The following is a 19161-nucleotide window of genomic DNA, read 5'->3' as shown; positions in this document are numbered from 1 at the left end:
GCGGGCGTGAGGGAAGGAGGCGAGGGGCGGGGTCAAGGGGAGGGCGCAAGGGGAGGAGGAGGCGGAGGAGTTAGTTGCCTGAAGCCACTGTTCAAAACTGGTCACTGTTTTGAAGGGGAGTGAAGAACACACACTCAAAAAAAGGTAACTTGTTAATTTAATGTTTATTATGTTTACTGATTTGTGCTTTGTGACTGTTTGAGGTGGGGTTTTTTTCTTGGGAGGCTGGGCGGCGCGAAGAGAGGGAGGCTTGTGGTAGCGTCGGGGCTTGTCTCTAGCAAAGTAAGTCCTCGCTATTTGGTCACATGCGCAGCATTCTCCTTGTGGGGTTTAGGTGGCTTCGGAGCACCAACACTTGCTTTGCCGGCTGCTTTCAAAAGCGTCGGAATCAGCTGTGCTGTTGCTGGGTAACCGGATCGTCCCAGCAGCCATCTTATCTGCCCATGTGGTCTTCTGAGGCGGCCGCCATCTTACTATAGGAAATTCCACGTGGGAGTTAGTTGCCTGAAGCCCCTTTTTAAACTTAAGCAGGGGGAAGTTTGGTGAATTGTTTTCCTTAACGTTATGCAACAGCTTATTGCTGGTCTTTGTCGTCCCGCCTTTGTAAGCAGGCTGCATTGAAAGGGGGCATATACACTGGTCACTGTTTTGAAGGGGAGTGAAGAACACACACTCAAAAAAAGGAAACTTGTTAATTTAATGTTTATTTATATGAGGAGGAGTAATTCTGAGGGGTCAAACAAAGAAATAATAAAAAGTGTCAAAAAAGGTATTTTTATAATGACGAATGCCTCATTATTATATATTATTTACATCAGGCACTGATTATGATTTATGGTACACTGGGGCCCTGATTAATTTTCTATGGCATTTTGGGGCATTGGTTATTGGGCATAGCAAGTTGTGGTCGCGTGGAATTTGTGCTTTGTGACCTTTTGAAGTGGGATTTTTTTCTTGGGAGGCTGGGCGGCGCGAAGAGAGGGATTATTTTTATAATGACGAGGATGACATTGGGCCCTCATTATTAATTATTATTTACATCAGGCACTGATTATGATTTATGGTTCACTGGGGCCCTGGTTAATTTTCTTTGGCATTTTGTGGCATTGATTATGCAGTCGCGGTCGCGTGGAATTCCACGTAGAGTTAGTTGCCTGAAGCCCCTTTTTAGTTGCTTGAAGCAGGGGAAAGTTTGGTGAAAGTTTGGTGAATTGCTGCCCAGGAGTGTGGTGGAGTCTCCTACTTTGGAGGTCTTTAAGCAGAGGCTTGACAACCATATCTCAGGAGTGCTCTGATGGTGTTTCCTGCTTGGCAGGGGGTTGGACTCGAGGGCCCTTGTGGTCTCTTCCACATATGTATGTGAGCAGGTCTTCTCCAACATGAACTATATTAAAAACAAACACCGATCACGCCTCACAGATAACAGCTTGCAAGCCTGTGTGAAAATGAAGGTGACGTCTTACAGCCCTGATGTGCAGATACTGAGCACTGAGGTTCAGGAGCAAAAGTCCCATTAACCTGGTTACCTGGTTGTAAATTAAATATTTTAATTAGCTATTAATTTGTCCTTTTTTCTTGAGATTGACAGCTGACTGCACGATCCTGTATATATAGCATTAAGGCCAGAAACAATATATGCAGTGTTATATTTGTTTTAAATGTTGCAATGTTTTTGCGGCTCCCAGTTGTTGTTGTTTTTTTCGGAAACGGGTCCAAGCGGCTCTTTTTGTCTTAAAGGTTGCAGACCCCTGAGCTAAGGAGATAGGCTCTAATTGTTCTGCTCCACTTGATAAAGAAGTGTTCTATCAAGATAAAGTTTGCTGTAAAAGGAATTATCTCAAAATAAAATTAAATATGATAAAAACTCAATTTACCTTGATACAATTTATCAGTGACTCAATGATAAGGACAGCAATATCAGGAGAGGAATGTAATGAGCTTTGGGGAGTGCTGCATTACAGATAACTCAGTTTGGGGGCAGTGCCTTTCTGTGCTGTAGGTACTCAATGAAACCCCAGATGTTGGCTGAAATAGCTGTTAGTGTGGCGGCATGTGGGCAGAAGAGTGGTATCACACTAAGCAGCCACCTAGAGATCACATTGAAAAATTGCTGTCTTTGGAAATTCCAGAATAGCGCTTGTACATTTTCTACTTCTTTTAAGGTTTAGTTCACTCCCACTTCAACTCAGAAATAAAAAGCAGTGGGAAGGGGATCCTCCCCTGCAAGGCTTATTTGTGAATATGAATGGTTGCTGCACAAGAGCCCTACCAGATTCCTTTCTTGCACAGCTCCTGTTCATTTCAATTGGATTCACCCATGAGATTATTCCTATGTCTTCTTTTATTTCAAATAAATAATAATATTAGAAAAACCCAGTGTAGCTCAGTGGGGACTGAGCATGCTCAGTGGTCATGGAAAGCTGTCTGACTATGGTCAAATTGGGGATGGAGGGGTGGGGAAGGCCATGGAAAACTGAGGAGGGGAATGGAGTAAGTGATTGGAATCCTGACCAGGAGCACTCCAAATGTTGCTGCAGGTTCCACTGGTACTTCTTGTACCGGGAAGGATGGCACTATGGTCTAAATAACTGAGCCTCTTGGGCTTGCCAATCAAAAGATCAGTGGTTCAAATCCCCACGGCGGGGTAAGCTCCCGTTGCTCTGTCCCAGCTTCTGCCAACCTAGCAGTTCAAAAGCATACCAGTGCAAGTAGATAAATAGGTACCGCTGTGGTAGGAAGGTAAATGGAGTTTCCGTGCACTCTGGTTTCCATCACAGTGTCCCGTTGCGCCAGAAGTAGTTTAGTCATGCTGGCCACGTAACCCAGAAAGTTGTCTGTGGACAAATGCCAGCTCCCTTGTCCTGAAAAGCAAGATGAGCGCCACAACCCCATAGTCACCTTTGACTGGACTTAACCGTCCAGGGGTCCTTTACTGGGCTGCTCCTGTGTAGATATTATGGGTGGTATTCAACTAGGTTGACTGAAGAAGACTGATTGCCGAAGAATTGATGCTTTTGAATTATGGTGCTGGAGGAGACTCTTGAGGGTCACATGGACTGCAAGAAGATCAAACCTATCCATTCTTAAAGAAATCAGCCCTGAGTGCTCACTGGAAGGACAGATCCTGAAGCTGAAGCTCCGATACAATACTTTGGCCACCTCATGAGAAGACTCCCTGATGTTGGGAAAGATGGAGGGCACAAGGAGAAGGGGACAACAGAGGACGAGATGGTTGAACAGTGTTCTTGAAGCTACCAGCATGAGTTTGACCAAACTGCGGGAGGCAGTGGAAGACAGGAGTGCCTGGCGTGCTCTGGTCCATGGGGTCATGAAGAGTCAGACACGACTAAACAACTAAACAACAACATTCAACTAGGTTTTACACAGAGCAAACCCAGTGAAATTAACAACCATAACAAAGGTAGATGTTTTCACCTCAGTGGGTCTACCACCCAATGGCACTGCCACATAGATCTCCCATCATCTGAAACATGTCCTAAAATAGACCCTGGTTTATAATCTCTTCATAAGGTAGATGCTGATTACACAGTAAATAAATGAGCTGCTCCTGTCTCCTCCTCTGGTGGTTCTTTGGGCATCCAAACCTTAGAAAGCATCTTAGAAAGCATTGTACAGGCTACAGTCTTCTACCCATGTACCTGAGAGTAAGCCCCACGGAACTCATTGGGATTTTTTTTCTGAATAAACTTTTATAAGTGATACGCACTTGAATAAAATGAACATTTTAAAGTTTAGATTGGGGCAGGGAACTTCAGGATCAGAGGCCCAATTTAGCCCTCCAGGCCTCTTCATCTGGCTCCCGAGACTCTCCCTCAGGTTACATTCCCTCTTCAGCTGCTACTTCACACTCTACTGGAGTGTTTTTACCTGGCTAAAATGTGTCCTTGAATTCTGAAAATGCTTCTTGCTTGCCTAGATGGGGGGGGGGGATAGAGAGGGACATGTGAGTTTGTATAGAAACTGGCCTACTATACCAAGGTAAAATTTGCATGTGCTGCTCTGCTCACTCTTGACTCTGGCATGTGGCCCCCAGATGGGGTTACCCACAGACAATGTGGCCCTTGGTCTGAAAAGTGTCCGTTCCCCCCAGCCCTGGCTTAGATGAATTCAGTTCTCCCTCCATTTTCAAATGTTTTGGAAAAATAAAAGTTAATTTTAAAAACAAAGGGGGGGAAACCCAAACCTCAGCCCAGTGAAACAGGTGCTAATAATTCTAATGCCATCAAAAACAGACTTGTCAAATTTTTCATTAACTTAATCAATATTTGATTATACAAAAATGGTTTCTTGCGCGTCATTTGCTTTTCCCGCAGGATTAAAGCAGGCAGTGGCTGCGGAGTGTTTGCGAGGCTAGTTTCTTGGCACAGGAAAGTCATCTACTTATCAAATTAATGAGTATGTGGGAGAGTTTCCTGAATGGGTAAAGTGGATGAATAATGAATCTTCTCCCATGGCAAAAAAATAAATAAAAAATAAAGAAGAAATTGCAATAAATCAGTTTCAGAATTATGTCTGAATGTAGAACAATAAAAAATTAAGGGAACTGGGAGGCTAAAGAAAAACAAATTACAAAATCCTAACCAGTTAAGCTATGTAATTGCTTTTGTTACAGCACTACTTTTCTGTAATAGAAATCATCATTACACTCTGTAAAATAAAGCAAGGTAGTCTGCATTAAATATGATCATGGAGATGGTCTTTTACTGATGTTCCTGATTTCCCTCATTGCTGGCTGTGGGTGGGGAAACTTTCTTACTCATTGCCCCTAAAGACCGTATTATATGGTGAATAATTATTAAAATAGAATAAACAATGCCATAAGCATGCATAGTGTTTCTGTTTTTTTGTAGCTCAATATTTCCACTTTTTCGTAGTCTAAGGGACATGCACTCCTTGGTTATTACTACTGCACACTGTCCAAGATATGTGAATATTATATGACAGAAGGCTGTGCTTCTCTAAGCTTCCTCATAGCTGTTAAAGCATAAGCCTTCAGTATTCAAGGGCCAAGTCTTGCATTATGTTTGTAGTTGGGGCGCCATCTCTGACAAAGCCATTCCTGCTTGTAGGTTGGGGTGGGAATTTGCCTCCATCCCACGCCTCCTTGCTAAGGTGGGCTGGGAGAAACTCACCTCTGATGGGAGGGGGTTGGAGTGAAGAACCACATGGGCTGCAAAGCCCAATAGGAGAGGGGTTGGAGTCAGCCTTTTTATGCTGTCTCTGCCCAAAACTAAAGCTTTGTCTCTCACACAGCTGTGCTCATTCTTTCTCTAAAGCAGGGGTCAGCAACCTTTTTCAGCCGTGGGCCGGTCGACCGTCCCTCAGACCATGTGGTGGGCCAGACTATATTTTGAAGGGGGGAAAAAATGAACGAATTCTTATGCCCCACAAATAACCCAGAGATGCATTTTAAATAAAAGCACACATTCTACTCATGTAAAAACACGCTGATTCTTGGACCATCTGCGGGCCGGATTGAGAAGGCAATTGGGCCGCATCCGGCCCATGGCCTTAGGTTGCCTACCCCTGCTCTCAAGCAACGTGGTCTGTGCTAGTCACCTTTTATGGGTCTCACGTTTTTAAATCTGCTTTTAACTCCAGAGATGTGGCAAGTTCTGGCTTGCTGTAGTTCCTCCCCCCCCCCTCACTTTTAATGATTTACTATAAACATATTATATTTATTCCCCCTCGCTCTGGTTAATGGTTATTGAATAGATATGCAAAATGAAAGTCAAAATTTAATGCAATCAAGTGTGTCCTAATATTCAGTTCTTTTGTAGCATACATTAATTATTAATTATTGCAACATTTTCCCTAAAATAGAGATCACCGGGGGCAGGGCGGGAAGAGTGATTTGCCCACAGCTTTCATTCAGTGTTCAGAAATGTTGTTTATAAAGCTGGTTTCATTAACATTTTTTTCTCTTCATATTGTGTCAAAGGCAGTCATTTTTATGCAGCGAATTGCTATGTTGACTGTGCTGCTGTTCCCACATGTGACATCGTCAGATGGATGAGGCACTTATGAAAATGGCATTTTAAGCTTTGGGAGATTGGTGTATCCAGCTCTGCGGTATATGATTTCTAGAAGTAATGTCAGGCAAACTTGGCAAAAGATGTGCATAACTTTAGCAGAGAGATTGTGCCTGCAATCCCATACTTACCTGAAAGTAAGCTCATTGAGCTCAGTGGGACTTAACCTCTGAGCAGACATGCTTAGGGGTTCACTTAAAGTAATGACCTTAGTAGAAAATACCTGCTGCTTAATTCCCCTCCCCCCCCCAGCATAAATGGAATCGTTGCAGTTTGGAATCGTTGCTGGGCTGTAGGGAGCCAAAGGGAATCTTTGGAGTGCTGAATCTCCACCCCCCCTATGATATCTGATAGGATGCAACTTTTCTGATAGGAAGGAAGGCTGGTTTATTTATACCAAAGCTGCAGAGAATAATGCCTGAGAAAATATGGAATGTTTGTTCTGTGGGGTTTTGCTTGGGACTTGCTCTTGCTGACCATGGTGGCCACAGACATCTCATGATTCCACACTTGAGTGTTTTGGCCTTACCCGGATAGGGCAATCTAAACTAATACACAAACAAAAGCCCCACACAGTTGTGTTACATAAATTCACCATACGTAATCACAACCCAAGCAAACCGATGAGGGATGGGCACATTCCCCTCAGCAAAAATCAAAGAGGCTGTTAATAGAAGATGGCTCTTTCCCCTCAAATCTCAGTTCCAAACTTTAGACCCTGTCACACCTCCAATGACATAAATGAGCCCATGAAGCCCAGTGAAACATTTCCCACTGCCCCCTTCCCACTTACTTGGTAGGGGTGACAACGAGAAGAGGTGTGGCTGGAGGACTTTCTGTGGGTCACCATACATGTGGTGCAAAGATCTCTGGGAAGTGTAATTTCCTGGGTACCCACCGGTCACACTTGAGGACTCAGACACCCTGGAGAATTACATTCACCAGAGTTCCCCTTAGTGCCTTGGACATTTACAGCATTCAGGAGAGCAATGTCCAAAGGCAAGTGAGGTGGGATGACATTTGTGGTAGCAGTGCCCCTGGATATAAGGTCAGTGAATTAGATGCAAGCCAGACTTCAAATTTGGAATTTGGCACGGCTTGTAATTGGTTCCTTTTCCCGCCAGGTGGGGAGAATTGACCATTACAAGGCTCCATGTTTCCTAATTTCAGCGCCATCACTTTTTGAAATCTCTTCCTGCATTGAAATCAACTCTTGCCCCCCACTCTCCCCACTGACATATGGCTCCTTCTCTTCTGATGTTTGAAACTTTTGTTGAAATATGTCCCTTTGGCTCTGTTATCGTCACAGTTCATGAGCTGTTTCCGATAATAAAAAAAACATTCCACGAGGCTGTTGGGCACACACACATAAATCCCCATGTTTTGCTCACACCCACATAGATATATAATATTCCAAGAGAAGTGTGCTGAAGCGAAGGCTGATGCTGATTACTAGGAGGGCAGGAGGGAGGGGAAGTAAAGTGATCCCAATAAAAAGCAATAGTACAGAACTAAAAAGCATAAATACAGACAGGAATCAATGAATATTTGGCAAGCCATTTTCCTTCTTAAATAGGTGACAGAATGCATTACAGAAGTATTTTCTCTCTCTGCCTCCGCTGAAGTGTAGTAAAAGCCTGCCTTATTGGCGCTAACCCAATAAGCTTATTTTTATAGAGGGAAAGATAGACATAAATCTAGAATAATTCATTGGGAGTTCTTTCTCAGAACCTTTAAAACAGAGAAGCAATGTTTCTTTTTTGGTTTGGTTTCTCTCTCCCTCTCCCTCTCCCTCTCCCTCTCACTTACACAGCCATACTAGTGGGGGAGTTTTCCTTTAGCCAAGAGCAGCGATGGCTGAATGAAACTCTCATGTACAGGGGCAGTCTACCTCTAAATGCCAGGTTCCCAGGGACAAATAGCAGGAAGACTATCACATTCATGTTCTGCTTCTGAGTATCCAGAAGCATCAGACTGGCTGTTATTAAGACACAATGGTGAACTAGAAATATATTGATTTGACCAAGCAAGTCTTGCAATCTTGTTTCAATTAAACTATCTCATAATCTAGGATAAGTGGCCTAGTTTGGCAATGCTGGTGCCTGCATGATGTCCAAGGGTGGGTGGGTGGGTGTTTGTGTGTGTGTTATTCACTGTTTATCCTCATTTGCCCTTTGCATTCTGCTTTCCAATGGACATTTTCCTCTCGGCAGGAGGGGGAGAAGGAACCAGGCATGCCCAATAAAGAGATAACTTGTCATTCCATCTCATCTGTGGCCATTCATCCAACAAAATGTCTCTTGCATGTGAAGGAGCTGTGAATGGAGGCAATTGTTGTATTATTCAACACTATGTACAGCATCTTCCCCATGTGCCGTTTATGTCTTCTCTGTTTTTGAAACTGTCCCAATCCTGGTTGCATGGAATTGCAGGGCTGAGCAGCAGTCAGGAGAAGATCTTGCTCCCTTCCCATCTGTTCCAATTGTTTTCAAGTACTTCAAGGCAAATGGCAATAGGCCTGTGCAAAGAGTTCAAATCAGAGCCAACATGAGTGCCAGCAGAATTGTGCTGGCAAGAACTGGAAGGATGGTGGTTGCCCTCTCTAGAGTAGATTCCCAGTAGATTTTGGCAAAGTTGTTTTGTCTAAATCTATGCCCAACAAGCTGCTTGGCTATTGTTTTGGTTCCATTCAACTATGATTGAGAATGTCCTTACACAATAAGGAGTTATGAAAGGGCAGGGGAAGACTTTGGATAATCCTTCATGAAACATGCCTTTGCTTTTAAATGAACAACAAGGTTTTAGAAAACAGCATGCATGACATCTAAAAAATTTAAAATGCTGCACTGCATGTTTAGGTGCAAATTCTGAGCAATCTCATCAATGGCTTCTAATGTTACTATGCTCTAGTAATTTGGCTTCTCCCAAACAGGATCCACATTGTGTAGACAAACACACACATTGCTTATGAGAGCCTGGATGATGTAGTGGGTGGAATGGAAAGCATCCACTGAGGAAATCAGGGTTCAAGTCCCTGTTCAGCTATGATGGTTACTGGGTGTCCTTACTGGGTGTCCTTTGATTAAATGTTCTGATAAGGGATGAGGAACAGTATTGTGGAGAGGAGATTGGGCCTCTAACCCAGATGACTTCAATCCTGCTTTCTACAGGAGAACTTGGTCAAAGAGCTAGCTGCATCTCTACCTACCCCACAGCTAATGTCACATGTGAAGTCACAATGTGTGGCAGTTGGGAATGGTTTGGGGGAAATGGCCTTGTGGGCCAAATTGGGATCCATGCTGGGCTAAGTTAGGCCTATGGATTGGAGGTTCTCCACCTCTGTTGTCATGCATAAATCAAGGCTAGGGAATCTGTGGCCGAGATGTTGTTGAACTATAGCTCCTATCATCACTGACCATCAGCCATGCTGCCTGGGGCTGATGAGAGCTTGAGAAAAGCAACATCTTGAGGGCTGCTGGTTCCCTAGCCTGGTACAGATCATGCTTGTGCACTTTGGGCTCAAAACATAATTACTCATGTTATCAGAGTTGCCGCTTACACATTGCTCCAAAGAAGAAATCAATCACCAAAGAAAGAGGGTGAAAGAGTATACAGCAGGCATAGGCAAACTCGGCCCTCCAGATGTTTTGGGACTATAACTCCCACCATCCCTAGCTAACAAGACCAGTGGTCAGGGATGATGGGAATTGTAGTCCCAAAACATCTGGAGGGCCGAGTTTTCCTATGCCTGGTATACAGCAGAACTCATCATAATGAAATAGGCTGTGGCCATGGGACCAGTGTGCTTGCTTAGTTTGCTTCCTAGATGCTGTTGATGTGAAACTCCAAGTCCCTTATCTCCTTTCTTTCTCTTTACACCAGACTTCGTTCAAACAGCCCTTGAAACAAAGTGTCTCTGTTAAGTAGGGCACATGATCAGGCTAACATGAAGCCATTGTGATGGTGTAGCCATGTTGGATGGAGAGAGCAACTTTGACCAAATGTGTCTATGACACACCTTTTAGTCTAAGGGGATGTTCACAAGTTACATTAGATGATGGTATGGACTATGTGCACAAACAATTAAGTTGTACACACATATAGTAATTCACATGTAATGTTTAATGGGTGGTGCTCTCTGTGCCTGTGTACACAACAGTTCAACTGAACAGGTCAAAGAGTGTACACTCTTCCACACAAGCATTTGTACATGTGTAGAGACAGCTTGTTATCTGTGTTCAGTATAATGTGTGAACAAGCTCTAAACTGCCTAAGAGGAGGATAAAATACAGATAACCCCTATGTAAGTCACCTTGTGCTCTTCGGAGAAAGGATGGGATGCAAATCTGAAATAGATAGATAGATAGATGATAGATAGATAGATAGATAGATAGATAGATGATAGATAGATAGATAGATAGATAGATAGATAATGTTTTCTGTGTTGATTTTTATTGTACAAGATGCTTTACAATGCTTATTTTTTTATTCTCACAGCTCCTATGATATGGTTTGGGCTGAGAGACAATGACTTGCCTTAAACCACCACATAAGATTGGCTGCTGAATCCCCTCACTGAAATGAAGAGGGCGGCTTGTATTGTATTGTATTATATTGTATTGTGGACATGTATTGTGGCTCAGCTGTTGGTTTCTCGAAAGAATGCCTCTTGAAAAGGCCTCATCACCTTCAACATCTTTTTCATTCATTCACATCTGTCATCAGGTTATTTGCCAAGCAAGCGAGGGAATGCAAAATGTCACCATGAGTTGTATTGTAAAGGCACTTCAACACATGAAGCTTCTGGGATGAAAGCATCCAAAATGCTAAGTCAAGGCTTAATTCTCACCAAGGCCATAGTACTCTGTGATGTCATAAGCCTGAGGCAGTTATTTCAGTTGGTACAGTTATGGCAGTTATTAACAGCCTGCCTCAGAGTTAGTCCATCTGTAACAGTTTTTGTCTTAGATACAAATCTATGTAATATGTATTAGTACCATAAGTAACACCTGGCTTGTATATTTAATCAAAAAAGTACAAGCACACTGAGCAAAAATTATTTATTTAAACTTACTGTCTTGCATAGTTTTTCTAGGAGGGAAAAGGGAACTAATTAAAGAGTCAAATGACCTGGGCTCTGTTCTGCAGAACTCTGTAAAAGGGAATGAGAGTTTAATTCCCACAAGGCCTAGGGCTGATTGTCTGTAATCAAAATTTTAAACCTATACTGGCCAAAATGCTCAGCTCCCTCACCTGTACAATACCCTTGTGGCATCTGAATATAGACTGCATTTTTAATCAAGGCATATATTGGCTTATATCTTGATCAGGTTCCTAAATTAAATGGGCTTAGATTTTCAAAAGTTTCATGCCAGGCAGATCAGCTGCTTAGAGGATCTTGGCAATGTTTTCCTCCTAGACAAAGGGGCCCCTTGATTTATAGCAGAAAACAATTCTCAAAGTCGTAAAAAGGGAATTACAGGTTAAGAACAAGGTTACATAGACCAAACATAATTAGGAATGGGTAAATAGTAAAATAAAACCGTTAAACTTGAGCCACAGGACAAAAGGCCAAGAGCACATGGAAAACAAAGCAACTGGCTGGAGAAGGGGGGGAGTGTAAACAGGGGAAGAGGCTTTTTTCCTATTTTATTTTGAGGCTGTAAACTGTTTCTTCCTTTTTACTTTGAGGAAGTTTATCCTTCTAAAAAGCTATCTATGATAATGTATGAAATATGCTGGCTTAAATGTAATTATTAAGAAATGCTAGATTCTTATTTCATATAGTTGTAAGAGTTGTATTTATCCTGAAATTAAGTCAGCCACCACCCTAGCCCCCCTGTCAGACAGGAGACGCCAATCGAGCACTCATGACAAATGGCTGTCAGGCCTTTGTTTAAAGACCTCCAAAAGGAGATATTTCATTGATGATGCATGAGAATATGAACCCAAGGTCTCTGACATCTGTTCAAGATAAAATTTTAAAATTATTAACCATCTGTTTTGGAGGGCAAGGAAGGCAAGAGGTGAGCTGGTAATTAAGATTCCTTGTTGAGACACATGTAAGATATATTACTACTTATTTGTCATTTATAGATGTAACAATATATAACTCTTTGTGTTCCATATAAGGACAGGAGGATATGGGTGTATCTTTTAGAATTGGTTATAGCAATCAGCCAATAGGAAATCCAACCAGGCTGATTGAACAGAGGCAGCCACAGGAGGAGCAAAGGGGGCTGGATTAAGGGAATATAAGTGCTGGCCATAATGGCAGGAGGCCAGGCCAGAGCTTGGTAACCATATACCACTGTGCCTCTCATTTATTTGTCTGACAAATAAATTATTATTTTAATTTCTCTATTGCTGCATTGAATATTTCATTCCAGCTAAGCGTTAACCACAAGCAGGGTGCTACACCCTCTCCTTTTCTTCTTCCCTATTCACCTTTGTGTCAGCCATTCACACAAATATATACTTAAGACTCAGTGGTGAACATCAGGCATGAATTGTGAAACTTATATTTATTTGGGGGGGGGGGCTGAGATGATGGTGGCGATGATTTAATGGATTATTTTTTTTATCTGCCTTCCACCATAAGGTCCCAGGGCAGGTAAAAGTACAATATAAAAATACATTAAAATCAGTTAAAACAATTTCAAATAAGAAGAATAGTGTGTGTGTGTGTGTGTGTGTGTGTGTGTGTGTGTGTGAAGGTGCCAGACATGCCTCTGCAGGGAGGGATTCCACACCTTAAGGCAGTGATGGCCAAACTTGGCCCTCCAGCTGTTTTGGGACTACAATTCCCATCATCCCTGACCACTGGTCCTGTTAGCTAGTGGTGATGAGAGTTGTAGTCCAAAAACAGCTGGAGGGCCAAGTTTGGCCATCACTGCCTTAAGTGGGTGGCCCTCTCTCGGGTCACCCCATTCTCGTGTTCTGACTGTGGCAGAACCTCCAAGACCTCAGCACCTAAGACAGTCTAGAGGTGGTCCTTCAGATGTTTGAGACTTAAGACATTTACGGCTTTAAACATTAACAGAAATGAACAGACAGTCAAGTGCAGCTATTTACAGTAAAATGGGGTCTGTGTGAGTTCTAAATGAAACCTGGATTAATTTGGGAGCAAGATGAAGGCAGAAGCACACATTGGGCTTATCCACTCTTACTGTTTGCCCTGCAGTTTCTAGGCACAGGCCCAAACTTAAAGCTCTGTGTCTGAGTGCTCTTTAGAGCTGAAACACAACAAATGAGAAATTGGGTTTTCTGTGCATTTCTGTTTGCTCCAATTCAGCAGTAAAGAGTGGGTTTTCACGGGGAAAGCACCAGAGAGAGAAACACACACTCAGACACAGAGCTTTAAATTCCAGAGGAAAGATAAGTGTAGATAAACCCATTATGGTAGTGTTGTGATTCCCTTTTGGGCTGGCACAGAAGAGAAGATTTAAATCTTTCCCTAGTGCAAATTTCCCACCAAGAATCTGACCACCAGCTCTATTTACACCAGTTGAGATAAAATAATAATAATAATATAATAATAATAATTTATTATTTATACCCCATCCATCTGGCTTGGTTTTCCCAGCCACTCTATAAAAGCACTTGCAGGAGGAATTTTCAACAATAAAATGAGAGGAAAAGCCATTAGAGACCTCCTACACCAGTCACTCAATTCAAATTTCAGCCATAACAACTGTTTGTTTTCTTTGCTCCCCCTTTCCTTACTAAACAACCACATTATTCTGTCCCAAGTTGATGAGAAGACACAATCCTTTGACGTTCATAGAGCAATTCCTTAGTTTGATGTGCAAACATTTTTTCGTTTCGCTCCTGTCTAATATGGCTACTCTTTTGGAAGTTCTTATGACATTCATCCTGCTCCCATACAATACTAAACCCATGAGCTCAAATTTAAACAATCAAAATCCATGGCCCTTTGCCCTTCCCAGAGAGCTTTGTACTTTAAAATCTCAAAAAACAGAAAGGGATAGAGAAAGAACAAAAACTATACTTTCCTTTTATCACAGGATTATCAAGGCTTGGCTTGTGGCTTTAGTGCATCTGAGATTGGCATCTTAATGCTAAGCAGGTAAGAATCAAGCTGTGTGGAGCATTCACATATTGGATTCAGCCAAGAGAGCCATATAGTTGTAGGTAAGCTATTGACTTTTAAATATCTCTTAATGTTACATTCATCTAGAAATGTGCTCTTAAGCAATTTTGCTGTAATCCACCAGGCCTTCTAGTTTACATTTATCTGTATAGGTAAAGAGGTTTTGTTTGCATTTAGTAATGATTCAACCATTAGTTTGATTGAGCAATGGCTAGGTTTTAGTTCCTCCTGGCAGTTATTGGGCAATTCATTTGACCATTTCTGAAAGTGTGGCTATCACTCCGGCTTGTGCAAAGGTGATGATTGTGTGTCTTCTCAGAGGTGTACTGGAGGAGCAATCATTTCCTCCAAGGGTGCTGCATGGAACAACAGACAGAGAAAATGCCACAATTAAAAATCCAAACTGCAGCAGAGTGGGAGATGAAGATTGGCAAGATTTATGAGGCAACCGCATGAGATAGAGAGAGAGAGAGTCCAGGCAAGACGGCTTCACTGATCTCACTGATACCACTAATTGAAACACTGCTGCTACCTAATCACTGGAGACTTGGCAGGACCTTACATATCTAAACTGCCTTAAACTGGGATAGGACACTGGTTCTTCCAGCTCAGTATTTTCTAAATGCTCACTGGCAGTGGCTCTTTGGGGTTTCAGAGAGAGGAATTTGCCATGACAGGTGCATGACATCTGCAGCTGATGCAGGGTGAACCAAAAGAATGGCCTCCCCTGATTGGACTTGTGGGTGAGGCCCGCCCTGACTGGAGGGTCCAACATGGCTGGAGGTGGATGGCACCAGGTGGCCATTCCCTTCCCCAGCCATGCAAAACCAGCCATGGTTGCACTGTGTGGCAAACACACCTTCCTCCCGAGCCCCAGGTGAGCAGCTATTCCTACCTGAAGATGCCAGAAATTGAACCAGGAACTGCCTGAATGAAGAACGCATGGTCCACCAATAGCTACAGTCACTTCCTGATCATCCAGCCCCTGTGCTGAAGTGTATTGTTGAGACACTTCCTGGCTCAGTGGATTGAGTTGCAGATGACCTGTATTATATAGGATTCCCAAGGTAATGTTCGCCTATAATATAGAGGACATTTTCAGGATAGAAACATTATGCGGTACTTAACATTTCCCTGGGTGCTATTTTTCTTGGCAAACCCTTCTCTCTATTTCTGAGAGAAAAACAACCCAGGATAAGGTATTTTGCAGAAGAAAAGCAATATATGAGAGAAGAGTTAACTAAACCCCTCCTACCTACTACTTTTCCACTATGAACACCCTTTCCACTTTGCATTGGAAATTCTGTGTTTTGTCACCAAGCATCTAATTCCAGCCTTAATGGATATTTTTGAAAGTCAGTAAGTCACCCCAGGTGTTATATTGAGGAAATGTATGGAACTGTTGAAGGAATAGAGACACAGAGAAGCATATGTACAAAAAAGGTTAATAAAGTAAGATATTTCTTTGCTTATCTTTGTTATATTGTCAAGGTTTTATTTTGTAGGCTTACATGACTAGTATTACAACTATCCCTGTGACAATAGAAGGTGGTAAATTCAATAATGACTATTCTTCCTGAAATTGTTTTGCCCCACACAGGAGATGTAGCATTTAAAGAGGAGCAGATACAAAAGTGTGACTTCTATAGCAGCATTTGGAAAAGCAATTGCAAAGGCAGACAATGTGGAATGGAACAGAATGTGTATTATCTTTTAATAAGTTAGAATGACATATGGACTCACTGAAATTTCTTATACACCTGGAGTTTCATGGACGAAACAGGCTGTTTGGTGAGCTATAGGTTTATATGTGCGCACCAAGGTCTACACTGGCAGTAAAGTTTGCGCTGGTGCACTGTTTCCAAGGTGATTGTCAGGAAGGAGGAAGACCGTCTGTTATCGCACAAAAAGACGAATATTCAAATAATAGGTACCTAATAATAATAATAATACTAATAATAATTTATTTATATCCTCCCAGCCAAAGCTGGGCTCAGAGCGGCTAACAACAATAAAATTAACACAGAATTCTAAAATAAATTCATTCTCAATCTTTTAGGAAGAACCTGCCTTATACAGAACTAGACAATTGGTCCATCTAGCTCAGTATTATCTACTTTGCTCAGAACCACAATACCTCAAGGACTGCCTTTCCCCATATGAACCAACCTGGACACAGTGATAATAATTTGAGACCCTTATTCATGTGTCTCCTCTATGAGAGGTCCAGAGTGTGGCAATATGAGAACGGGCCTTTTCTGCCATGACACCCCACTTGTGGGATGCTCTCCCCAGGGAGGCTCGCCTCGTACCTTCGTTACATATCTTTAAGCAAAAACATCCCTCTTCTCCCTGGCCTTTGACTAATTAAGCAATCTATGGCTTTTTAAACTTGGGGGGTATTTTTTGCTGCTATGGTATTCATTTTATGGTTTTGTATTGTAAACTGTATATAATAATAATACTCTGACTAGCAGTGGTTCTTCACGTTTCAGATTTTCAGATAAGGGGCATTCCAAGCCGTATCTGGAGATGTCAGGGACTGAACCAGAGATATTTTGTCTACAAAGTAGATGATGTACCACTCTTGGAAAGATAATGTTATAGAAGACTCTTCTAACATTTTATATAAAAGCACAGCTCCAATAATGCATCACACTTACGCCTCTACCTTACCCTTCTGCCTTTACACTGCCCCCCCAATATGAAGAACTAAAGCCCTTGGCAGACTAGCACATTGCTTAGCAGATCATAGCTATAACAGGCAAGTCCAACTTTCAAGGGACTGCGATCTACTCCACTATAAAGAAAACTGGCAGTGATCTACCAAAGTTGTTGAGCTTTTCTTTAGGAAGCAAAAGTTTTCTCTGGGGGGGAGGGGGTCAGCATCCCATGATCAACCCACAGTCAACAATGGGGGGACACCCCCCCCCATGATCGACCAGTAGATCGTGATCAACCTGTTGGACATCCCTGCCCTATAATAGTACTAAGAGGATTTTCCATAGCACGATTTCCTGTGTTTCCTATCAGGCCACAATGCTCAGTTCTTCCCTTTTGGAGCTGATCCACTGATACACAAGGGACTAAGCGGAGCATATTAATTGTGGGCAGCTGTCCCCACTGAGTTCATTCTGACATGCTCCAGGTTAATGCATAAAGGATTGCAGCCTTCGTCAAGAAATGTCTAAAAAACATATTTTCTCCTTCTTGTCTCAATGATCTGGTTGTGACATCACATTACATGACCAAGCCCCAGGCTGATGCAGTCCCACTTTCCCTTCTCCGGCATGTAAGGAGTGGATCAGAATGTATCACTGTCATTTTCAGTTAAGTACAGTTTAATGTTTTGTCTGAAACCTTGTTGGCTTGTTTCAGTACGTTATAGTTAAGAGCAGCAATGTAAGGAGGCATTGTTTTACATTTTGCCCTGTATTCATCACATGCAGCACTGCTTCTGCTCTGCTACAGAACATCTTCTGCCCAACACTACAGTATTCATTTTACTGTCTGCTGTGGTGCGATTATGGGAATTACATAAATTACACTGCCATCACGTTATTCTACCCCATTCATTTTGATGCAAAGGAGACACAATGCAAATGGTGGTGGGAGGGATAATCAATTATGTAACATTTGCACACCAAAATCAAACACTGATCAAATTCACTGGATTGATTTTTGTTCTGGATATGGGATGAATAAGAGAACATCAACAATTTCTGTTCCCATTTCTGTTTACATCTATATTCTCCAACATTCCTGGTTAATCTAACCACAGTTTCCTCAGCTCCTCACATAATGATAAGCTGCAGTTAATTAAAAACAAAAGAAAATGTATGTAAAAGCTTCTCATCTCTTCCTTGTGTCCACATTGGAGGATGCTTGTGGGTCTTTGCTCATGCACATCAGGCTAAAATATAAAACTCTGTCCAAACACAACCAATGAATGGTCTGCCAAATTAATTTCTGATTTCTAGCCTTAAACTATTTAACAAAGCAAACAGATGTATTCTTATATAAAATTCTTAATTGTAACCAGATGCTCTCACTATCTGAAGGGATGTGATCATTTGATTCAACATGAAAATGTCACTATTATTCAATAAAGATTTTAAGCAAAGATATGTGTAGTTGGGTGCTTAACTAGATTAGTTTGCAAACCCAAGGCAGAGCTTCTCCATCTTCTTTATTAATAGTAAAGGTAAAGGTAAAGGGACCCCTGACTGTTAAGCCCAGTCACGGACGACTCGGGTTGCAGCGCTCATCTCACTTTACTGGCTGAGGGAGCCAGCGTTTGTCCGCAGACAGCTTCTGGGTCATGTGGCTAGCATGACTAAGCCACTTCTGGCGAACCAGAGCAGTGCACGTAAACACTGTTTACCTTCCCGCCGAAGCGATTACCTATTTATATACTTGCACTTTGACGTGCTTTTGAACTGCTAGGTTGGCAGGAGCTGGGACCGAGCAACGGGAGCTCACCCCGCTGCAGGGATTCAAACCGCCGACCTTCTGATCGGCAAGCCCTAGGCTCTGTGGTTTAGACCACAGTGCCACCTGCTTTATTAATACCTGAAGGCTAATCATATTCCAGAGACTGGGTGAAGAAAGCAAAATTTGTACAATATTCAGGGATCTTAAATTTGTCTGCATTTTATGCAATGGCGCATTCTTGGTTTTTTGAAAACCATTTGCAGAATTAAAGTAATTTCTGTGACACATGTGCAAAGCAGCAAGAACAGACATCACCTCCAGGTGATGGGATTTGGAATCCAACAACATCCCTGACCACTGGGCAGCACCAACAACTTTTGGAGGACAACATGCTGGCTACCTCTGCACTACAGAAAGTATAAGAGAACAAGATATATACTGCAGCATAAACATTCAGTCAAATTAGGCAAAGAACAAGCATCAAGTATTTCTTTAGTGTTTACCACCAAAGTGAGGAACCTTGTAAGTAAGACTTTCACAGCAGGTACAAATCCTAGATGT

The 19161-nt window shown here is 42.3% G+C and overlaps 2 long non-coding RNA genes across 10 annotated transcripts; one reads left to right on the top strand and one right to left on the bottom strand.

Annotated features, from left to right (window-relative positions):
* Window positions 1-1869: 1869 nt before the first annotated feature.
* On the bottom strand, window positions 1870-10952 carry LOC309527810. Its single transcript, XR_014217365.1, has 2 exons — window positions 10590-10952; window positions 1870-3933 (listed from the first exon to the last, which is right to left on the bottom strand). It is a non-coding gene; the product is annotated as an uncharacterized lncRNA (long non-coding RNA).
* LOC309527807 lies at window positions 8578-18289 on the top strand. Of its 9 annotated transcripts, none has more exons than XR_014217357.1 (4): window positions 12675-13144; window positions 14081-14207; window positions 15767-15957; window positions 16662-18289. It is a non-coding gene; the product is annotated as an uncharacterized lncRNA (long non-coding RNA). The 9 variants fall into 9 exon arrangements; XR_014217358.1 differs by having other exon boundaries at window positions 15767-16096; XR_014217359.1 differs by having other exon boundaries at window positions 14488-16096.
* The last annotated feature ends 872 nt before the right edge of the window (window positions 18290-19161 follow it).

This window comes from Podarcis vaucheri (assembly GCF_965113315.1).
Source record: "Podarcis vaucheri genome assembly, chromosome: 2".
Taxonomy (NCBI): domain Eukaryota; kingdom Metazoa; phylum Chordata; class Lepidosauria; order Squamata; family Lacertidae; genus Podarcis; species Podarcis vaucheri.
Note: the sequence above shows the minus strand (reverse complement) of the source record. Positions and strands in the feature narration are given on the sequence as shown.